The sequence below is a fragment of the Lynx rufus genome, unplaced genomic scaffold (genome assembly GCF_022079265.1).
Source record: "Lynx rufus isolate CCGP_SWC_20201006 ecotype Redwood Valley unplaced genomic scaffold, mLynRuf1.p SCAF_15, whole genome shotgun sequence".
Taxonomy (NCBI): Eukaryota; Metazoa; Chordata; class Mammalia; order Carnivora; family Felidae; genus Lynx; species Lynx rufus.
In genome coordinates this window covers 30,485,496-30,494,602 of record NW_025814829.1, presented here as the reverse complement: position 1 = coordinate 30,494,602, position 9,107 = coordinate 30,485,496, and positions in this window count along the sequence as shown.

Genomic DNA, 9,107 nt, shown 5'->3' with positions numbered 1-9,107 from the left:
TTCGACTCAGGTCACGATCTCACAGTTCATGGGTTCGAGCCCTGTGTCGGGCTCTGTGTTGACAGCGTGGAGCCTGCTTGGATTCTGTCTCCCTCTCTCTCTGCCCCTCCCCTGCTTATGCTCTCTCTCTCAAAATAAATAAATAAAAAACTTAAAAAAAAAAAAGTTTCTGCTATTCTGAAGTACTTGGTGTCTTTTTCAGAATTCAGGAATGAAGCCAGCTCTGAATCTGCTCCTTTCTGAAGCAATGAGGATGTAAAAAGGTGAGGGATGTGTGGGCCGGGGAGCGGCACGACAAATAGCAGACAGAATCTCATAAAAAGTTCCAACCAGGGGTGCCTGGGTGGCTCAGTTGGTTGAGCGTCCGACTTCGGCTCAGGTCATGATCTCACAGTTCATGGGTTCAAGCCCGGCATCGGGCTCTGTGCTGACCGCTTGCTCAGAGCCTGGAGCCTGCTTCGGATTCTGTGTCTCCTTCTCTCTCTGCCTCTCCTCCGCTTATGCTTTGTCTCACTCTGTTTCTCAAAAATAAATAAATAAAAAATAAAAGTTTCCAATCAACTAGGAAATTTGGGCAAAAACTAAAAAGAACTGATCTGTGTGCATTAAAAAGAACTATTACAGGGGTGCCTGGTGGCTTGGTTGGTGAAGTGTCTGACTCTTGATTTCATCTCAGGTCACGATCTCATGGTTGAGAGATTGAGCCCTGTGTGTGGCTCTGTGCTGACAGCAGGGAACCTGCTTGGGATTCTCTCTCTCCCTCTCTCTGCCCCTCCCCCGCTTCTCTCCCTCTCTCTCTCTCTCTCTCTCTCTCTCTCTCAAAATAGACACTTAAAAAGAAAAGAAACTATTACAAATGATATTGTCAGGAAATTCACAAGAAGTTCAGGATAAGAAGGTGGTGAGGAAATTGGATCAGGACAAATTAACTAAGTAGCTTTATAACTATGCGCAATAAGCCTTGAACGAATGGTCCACTCGGTACAGTGGTTGGATGATTCATATGGCTCCTATGAATTCTAGTCTTGACACATGTGAAGTATGTAAGGAGACTTTTAAATAGCTGTGATAAGATAACAGTAACATGTAGGGAGTATGTCACAGTCTTCTCCGCTGCCTACTACTTACCCCATTCTCTGAGGAGGAAACAGACAAGAAGAAGGCAGGGGAAAGGACAGAGGATGGATTCTCCAGCACTGGAACTGAAGGCAAACAACATTCCCTCAGGATAAGAGACAAGAGCTCAAGGTCCTGGAGCCTGACATAATAGAGATGAGAATGAGCAGAGACAGAGAAGTTGGGGAATCCAAGATGAAGGAATAAAACATTTTTATTGGCATAGCTGACAAAGAGGGTTCTGGTGGTTCAGGGCCCTAGGGAATACAGGTCGAAATAGAAGTTCCTATGGATCAACTATTTGGACTCTATTAACAACCAAAAAGAAATGTGTATGAAGATCAAAATCCCTTTTAGGCCTATGCACTCAATGAGATACCACACCCATCATCACGAAAGAGGTAAGGCCATTACCTTTGTTTTCAGCCAAGAATTCTGAAGAGCCTAAACAATTGTGATTGTACTCACTAACACGCTAATTCTGGAGATATTTGCTGTTTGGTAAAATTAGTAGTAGTGTTATCTTCTTGCTGAAACTGGCAGTTTTCTTTCCTGGTTTAAACGGTCATTTCTTGCCACAGCCTTGATTAAGTTATTCCCATTATGTCACAGATGCCTCACATTTCAAACTTAAATATCCTCTCGAGCCTTTTCTATACATTTTGCACATTTTTATACTTACTCTTCTGATCTATTTTTAATTTTTTTTTAATTTTTTAAGTAACCTCTACTCCTAACATGGGGCTCAAACTCACGACCCTGAGATCAAGGGTCTCATACTCTACTGACTGAGCCAGCATTGCTGATCTATTTTATACTCAGAACAATCTATTGTTCGTAACAGAGAATATTTAAATTGATGCAGTGAGATTGAACAAAAACTGATCTCACCAAAGTTCTGACAGTTTGCTGTCAGCCTGCTCTGCAGAGAGCATTTTAGGAGCACTCTTTGAAGACTAATAAGGCAGATTGATGGAGAAATGGGTCAGAAAGCATTCAGATTTTCTTTTTTCAGCTTTATGAAAACCATTAAAATAACTTTTAAAGTAAAAAAATAAACATCTTAATCCTACTCCCCCAACACAAGTTCCATATTTTTCACATTGCCTTCTAGTTTTTCTTTCCTTCCTTCTTTCTTTCTTTCTTTCTTTCTTTCTTTCTTTCTTTCTTCCTTTCTTTTCTTTTCTTTTCTTTTCTTTTCTTTCTTTCTTTTTTCTTTCTTTCTCCTTCCTTCCTTATTTATTCTTTCTTTCTTTTACATATTTTAAGCGTAATGAACCTACAATTATATGTTTGTTTTCCCACTTGATACTATAGTATAATTTTTTCATATTTTTGCTTTCTTTTTTATTATTTCCTTATTAATTTCTAGTATTTAAAAATAATTTTATAATTATTATTTTTATAAGTTTTATATTTTATATATTTTACATTTTTATAATTTTATAATTATTATAATTTAATAATTATTGTTTATGATTTTTTAAATTATTTCCTTAATAATTTCCTTATTATTGAACAGTAGCTATATCTACCTAATGTTGCTCAAGATAATTATTAATCCCTGGTAAATACAATTTAATAGCCATAAGAAAAATGAATGAGTTATAATAATTTTCTGTAATCGCAATAATTGATTCAAAGCCATGGTAACTTTCAACTTTATAACAGGATTACTTTGTATATCACATCTGTCACCTGCTTTTCAGGGCTATTGGTCACTCTGAAGCATACTGCCTGAATGGTAGCCTGGGTCAGTAGATCAGCAAGAGCACTCAGAAAGTAGAGCTGCCTGGGTTGGAAGCCTGGCTTTGCCATTTACTTCCTGTTTCAGTTTAGTAAGATATTTAATGTCTTTGCATCTCAGTTTCCTCCTCTGCAAGATGGGATTAAACTGTAGTGCCTGAGTGGCTCAGTTGGTTAAGTTTCCAACTTTGGCTCAGGTCACGATCTCACCATTCATGGGTCCAAGCCCTGCTTTGGGCTCTGTGCTGACAGCTCTGAGCCTGGAGCCTACTTTAAATTCTTTGTCTCCCTTGCTCTCTGCCCCCCCCCCCCCAAATAAACAAAAATTTAAAAAAGATGTAAGATGGCAATAATGATAATACCTACTCTACATTATTATTTTAGAATTACATGATATTACAACACACTCAATAAATTCCAGCTATCACTGTTGTTATAGTAACATCTGCAATTTTGAGCATTTGCCCTTGTGACTTATTAATGGTTACGATGGAATAGATCCTCAGTCAGACATGCAGCTGTATGAAAATGAAGTAGTTTCAGTGCATCTGTGTGTTTTATCTGATATAATTTCATAAGTATATACATGGGTTAAAAAAACATTCAAAATCATCTCTTTGAAAGAATAATAAACATAAGGAACTTGTCTATCCATGGAATGATGGCATTAGTTCAAATATGTAAGTTTTTAAACTCACCCAACTCAAGTCAACTGACCAAGTTCTTTTACAAATGTGTATCACACAACTCTATATGGAAGAAAAATAGCTGAGATGCCTCACACTGTTCCCTCAAATAAGTGTCTTGTGGGCCATTTAACTTTTCTTTTCTATCGGACCAAACCAAATGTGTTCTGAAATAAGTAATGGGAACACAACTGCACCTATCTCATAAGACTGTTTTGAGGAATAAATGAGTGACTTTTCATTCCGTAGAATAGTGCCTGAACATGATTTAAGTCCTATGCTTGCTAATAAAGTGAAGTAAAAAAGAACAAATCATCCCAACGTGCTGAGACACTTCTTAGTATTTGCATGATGTAACTGATTATTTGTTTCATATGGAGATTATATGGAGGAATTTTTTTTTTTTACTTATATGGAGACTTTTGTCATTTCTAAGTTTTACAAATAGTACTGCAAATGAGCACCTTCGTGCAGGCAATTATGTGCTTTTCTTCTTTTGAAATATTTCCTTTTGGATAAAATCCAGGAGTGGGGTATGCTGGAGCAGTTTCAAGAAGAAGCAGTTTAGTTCTGATGAGGAAGTTTTGCAGGAAGTGGACAGGAAGGAAGAGAGCTAGGGTTTGGGCATTGCTGGAGATGGCAAGGTCAGAACTGCCAAGAGGTGGAGGGCTCTCCCAACAGGCTGAGGTGCTGCTGGGTGTTAGTAGAGAGGCAAAAACAGGATGGTGTGGGGAAAAGAATAATGGGCTGGAATCTGATGAAGTCACTTTTAGATCCATCTATACCTCTTCTTTGAAATGAAAAGTTGTTTTGTCCCCATAGTAAGCCTTTCCCAGTATTAGGGTCTAGAAGTCCTTTATTTCTCAAACACCTTATACACACGAAATACCTTATACACACGAAGATCTGTGTTCAGAATTAGGGATGCAACAATGAGTAAAATAAAATAAATACCTTCAAGTAATTACATAAGACGATTTTATTTTTTATTTATTTTAAGCTTATTTATTTATTTTGTGGGGGGGAGGTACAGAGAGAGAGGGAGGGAGAGAATTCCAAGCAAGCCCTGCACTGTCAGTGCAGAGCAAAACATGGGGCTCGAACGCGCAAGCCCCATGAGATCATGACCTGAGCCACAATCAAGAGTCGGGCACACAACTGACTGAGACACCCAGGCGCCCCTCATGAGACAATCTTAAAGGTAAATTCAAAGCATAGTGAACTAAAGTGATGGACAGATATAGAAAATAATAGAGGCATGGGGTGCCTGGCTGGCTCAGTTAGTAGAGCATGTGACTCTTGATCTCAGGGTTGTGAGTTCAAGCTCCACATGGGTGTGGAACCTACTTAAAATAAAGATAGCGGGGAAGAAAGGAAGGAAGGAAAGAAGGAAGGAAGAAAGGAAGGACAGACAGAAGGAAGAGAAAAAGAGAAAGAAAAGAAAGAAAGAAAGAAAGAAAGAAAGAAAGAAAGAAAGAAAGAAAGAAAGAAAGAAAGAAAAAATTATAGAGACGTGATAGGAGTGGGAGAGCACTCATCCCAGCATTGAGGATAGGCCTTGGTGGAAGGGAAGACACTTTTCCTAGAGGTAATGGCAGAGTGGAGTCTTGAAGGATGAGTTGGAGTTAAGCTGACAATAGGGAGAGTGAAGAGAATTCTGAGGAGAAGAGATAGCATGGAGCAAACGGCTGGTGGAAATAGAAGGGTGCCTTCAGAGGACCAGCAGTTCTTTTTCCTTAGGGAATCAAAAGCAGGACAGGTGGCCTGAGATGTGGCTATGGAGGTAGCCAAGGTCCTTGGACATCACTGTCAAGAGTTTGAGTTTTCTTTGTACCACTGTACTCAAGAATGGCTTTGGATACATTCTAGCTTCCAGTGGCAGCCAAGAATGGGCCTTGATTTACCCATTCCCTTAACATTTCTTTCCCTGTGAGGCTCACAGCACCTTGCTTGTAAGGTCAAAGCTAGAGTGACCACTAGCTGTCGCTATTGAACAGATCTAACCAAAAGCCAATGGTGTAGATGCCCGAGCCCCGCCTCGCCTCCTGTAAGGTCTGTTCAACTGCTCTAAGCAGTAATGCAGAGAAGGCACGCTGTGAAGGAAGTCGTGGTGGCTCTTGCCGACCCGGCGCCACCTGCGGGGAAGAAATTGTGGTGAAGTGCCCTACACCACGAACTGTCAGTCACTGGGTGGCGCTGCCACCCTGATGGCAAAAACGCAGGCTCGTGAAAAGGAAAAGTCTGGTTAGGATGGCCTGGCTCTTTGTTCTTGGGGTGGGGTAGCTTTTCAAGCTCTCTGTTACAGAGTTCAGGGTGCCACGAGACTGTTCAAGGACAGTGTGAGGGAAGTCCCAAAGCATGTCAACCCAACAGTCCCAGGGCAGCCAATCACAACACAGACAGACCCTAGCACCGCTGGCGTCGTGGTCTTTCAGACCTCAGCTCTGATCAGTGTGGATCTTTTGAAACCCTCTGGTTACTGATCCTACGACTTGCCAATGTGCCCTCACCTTTGGCTTCTGTTCTGTATCCTCTTTCCCAGAAACTCCTATCTCCAAAGCCTCCCCAACTAAAGCGGTTTATTCATCTGGCACTTTCCTATTTTTTAAGAATTCATTTCCCCACCCTCCCTCCTCTGGCTTTACCTTTTGCTCTAGGTTCTTGTCCTCACCCCAAGTGTTCTGGATCTGTGCAGACTTCTGCTTCTTCTGACGTTTTTTGCCTGTGGGCACTGGGGTTCTGTTTTATTTTTTTGAAAATTCTCTTTTTCTCATCTCCCTTTCTTTTCACATTTGCCCTGTTTCCGTCCGTTTCCCCTCCCCCCTCCTTAAAAACTAGAGAATTTAGACACATTCTAAGTCTAACTAGAAAACGTGTAAGACTAACAACTAGAGAAGTTAGGTTAAAAATTGCTGAGTGGGGAGGATCTAGCATGTAAGGGATATCCTGATTTTCCTGAGCGGTCTCCATGAACTGGTGACTGCCTGGGGGGTGGGATGGAGATCTAGGGGTGCTGAGATGTTGACAACAAAGCAGAGTTGCTAGAGACATCGTGAGACATCATGAGCACTGTATCAAGGTGGCAAATATGTTTTTCTATTCCCTTCATACTGCAAATTACTTTGGTTCGAATATTTCCCTGGAGAAATTAAGGGATGATTCTGGGACTTGATTAGCATATGTTGCCCAGTGCTCTAGGCAGGGCACTAATGGATAAGAATGAGGGTCCTTGACAAATTCCCTGGACAGCAGGCAGTGTGAGCCGGTGGGAGGGATAGATTCTACCCTACATGTGGTCCCCTGAGAGGGGAATGGGGCTCGCCAGGAGCCACAGGTGCCTGCTGATGCTCTAACCAAGGGCTGGCTAGAGGCATAACATATGCTGACTTCTTTCTCTAACACAGCTTTAGAGCCATGGTCTCCAGCCTGTCAGAGGAACCGCTGGATATGGGGAGATGTTCAAATTTCTATTTATGTTTTATCTTATCTTTTGAAGATTTCTGTTTTTGTATATGTTTTATGTTAGTGAATACTACATGCATATATTATGTAATAGTCACTGTATATCTGTTAGAAATATACATGCCTAATCATTTTTTAATAACAAAGTATGTGATCAAAAGTTTTGGCAACCGCTGCTCTGGAGAATCTTTGAAGCCATGGACTCTGGGGGTGGTCTGAGATGCTGGCCCAGAGCAGTCCAGCCAAGAAGAAAGGCCCAGCCTATGTGGACGGACATGGTGGTGAGGTGGAAATTAATTGTCCCTGAGAGGGAACTCTCCAGGAACAATGTGAGTCATTGCCTCTGGGGTCACCTCAGGGCTCCCTGCTACTTCTTTTCTAGGGTCTTTCATTATACTCTTTACTAAGGAGAGGGGATCATAGTTTTTCAAAGTGAAGTTTGGAGAGGGAAGAGCCTGGGATGTTTTTCACCATGGAGGGAGATGGAACTAATGAGACCTTGCAGGTGGTCAGTGGGACTGGATCCTGTCACCATGGTTAGGAACCTGGCATCTTAGGAACTATGTATGTCCTTCTCTGACTCTAGGTTTCTTTGTTTCTGTCGTGATTTATGTTTGTGACAAACACTTCTTGGTGCCTAACAGAACCCCAGTTTTGTTTGGGGTGAAAATGCACTCAGCTGAAAGCTCCATTTCTCAGCCTCTCTTGAAGGGAGAGGTGATCACATGACATGACTCTGGCCCACAGGATGGGAGCTGAAGTCCTGGATGGGGCTTCCCAGTTTGCTCTGTATCAGGGCTCAGATACCGCTGGTCTGCATCTGCTGTCCTTCACCTTTTCCTTTCCTGAAACCCAGCACAGAGCTGAGGTAGAGCAGGTGTCTTGTGCCCCCACAGTCACAAGGAGGAGGGTGGTTAGCTGAGTGGAGGAAAGACAGAAGGAATCCAACTCCCAGAAGCCCTGGACTGCCCCTCCTAGATTTTTGGTAACTGGTGGAAAAGTAATTTTTACTTGATTGAGCCACTGTCAGTGGGTTTTTCTGTTACTTCCAGGGGAATTCAATGCTAGCGGACATGAAGGTCATCTTTGGGACTCGCACACAATTAAGGCTGTTGACTTCATGCAAAGTCAACATGAACTTGAGTTCCAGAATATGAGCATCCCTTGTCTTTGGGAGCTCTTGATCCCCCACCCTCTCCAACAATGGTAGAAACAAACTGTTCTGTTACTTTCAAGTCCTTGGAGGAGGAGAGAGGCATTGAGCTGGGCCTTTAAGAATAACTAATTCTGCCAGAATGTGGAATGTGAAAGTCAGGGTGGTTGCTGGAGGAGGCTGTGCAGGTTTGAGAGAGCCCACGGTGTGTTCCTGTTCTGTTACACATTCAGTGAGATGACCTGGTGGCTTAAAAAAATCGACTATGCTGAGAATGTTTACATCAAGGAAGCAGGCAAAAAAAAAGGGGGGGGTGGGAGGGGAAGCAGGCAAATGTTTTGAATCAGGGCTTTCTTTCTTTCTCTCTCTCTCTCTTTCCCTGGACTGCCAGTTAAACATTTACCAACACACCCTTGGAAAGACCAAAGGTTTAGTTTATTAGTTACATAAATATTGTTACATAGCTTCTTGTTTTCCCCAGGCCATAAATCAGCAGAATCAGAGAGCAGCTGATTTATATGAAACATAGGCTGAAGTCTTAATGTGTCTTTGGGTCTAAGGAGAATCTTAAAAGTTTAGGCTGAAGGCAAAACTAATTTTAAGCTGACTCTGGCTGTACATTTACCATTTGATCATGCTCCTGTCTCGGCATTCACCTCTTCCCTTCCTAATCATCCTCTCGCCCTCATCCTGTCACAAACCTGGTTCCTTGCCCCATTTGTGTCACCTACAGACGCACCTGACTCAGGGACTGGCACGTGTGTGTGGACACCTGGACACCTGGACAGGTGTGCATGTATGCATGTGTATGCTGCTCTATGGTCAGAAATCTGTCTTCACATTTCGGATCTAGTTTCTTGCACACTGTTGCAGTCAAGTCTTTCCTGCTCCCTTACACTGAGCATAGTCTGGGAAGAATCTCTTTCTAAGAAAAGCCCAGCCAT